General features: G+C 51.6%; 1 protein-coding gene across 4 annotated transcripts in view; it reads right to left on the reverse strand.

Moving 5' to 3' along the window:
• The window catches only part of LOC111454033 (transcription factor TGA2-like), a 7387-nt gene that overhangs the window by 3936 nt on the left and 3108 nt on the right, over positions 1-343 (reverse strand). The window lies entirely within an intron of this gene.

The following is a 343-nucleotide window of genomic DNA, read 5'->3' on the forward strand; positions in this document are numbered from 1 at the left end:
CCCCCCTTTGGAGCTCAACCTCCTCGCTGGCACATCTCTCGGTATCTAGCTCTGATACCATTAGTAACGCCCCAAGCCCATCACTAGCAGATATTGTCCTCTTTGGGCTTTCTCTTTCAGGATTCCCTTCAAGGTTTTTAAAATGCATCTGCTAGGGAGAGGTTTCCACACCCTTATAAAGAATGCTTCATTTTCCTCCCCAACCAATGTGGGATCTCACAATCCACCTCCCATTCAAGGCTCAGTGTCCTCATTGGCACTCGTTCCCTTCTCCAATCGATGTGGGACCCCCCAATCCACCCCCTTCGATGCCCAGCGTCCTTGTTGGCACACCGCCTCGTGT

The sequence above is a fragment of the Cucurbita moschata genome, unplaced genomic scaffold, assembly GCF_002738365.1.
Source record: "Cucurbita moschata cultivar Rifu unplaced genomic scaffold, Cmos_1.0 Cmo_Scf00016, whole genome shotgun sequence".
NCBI lineage: Eukaryota > Viridiplantae > Streptophyta > Magnoliopsida > Cucurbitales > Cucurbitaceae > Cucurbita > Cucurbita moschata.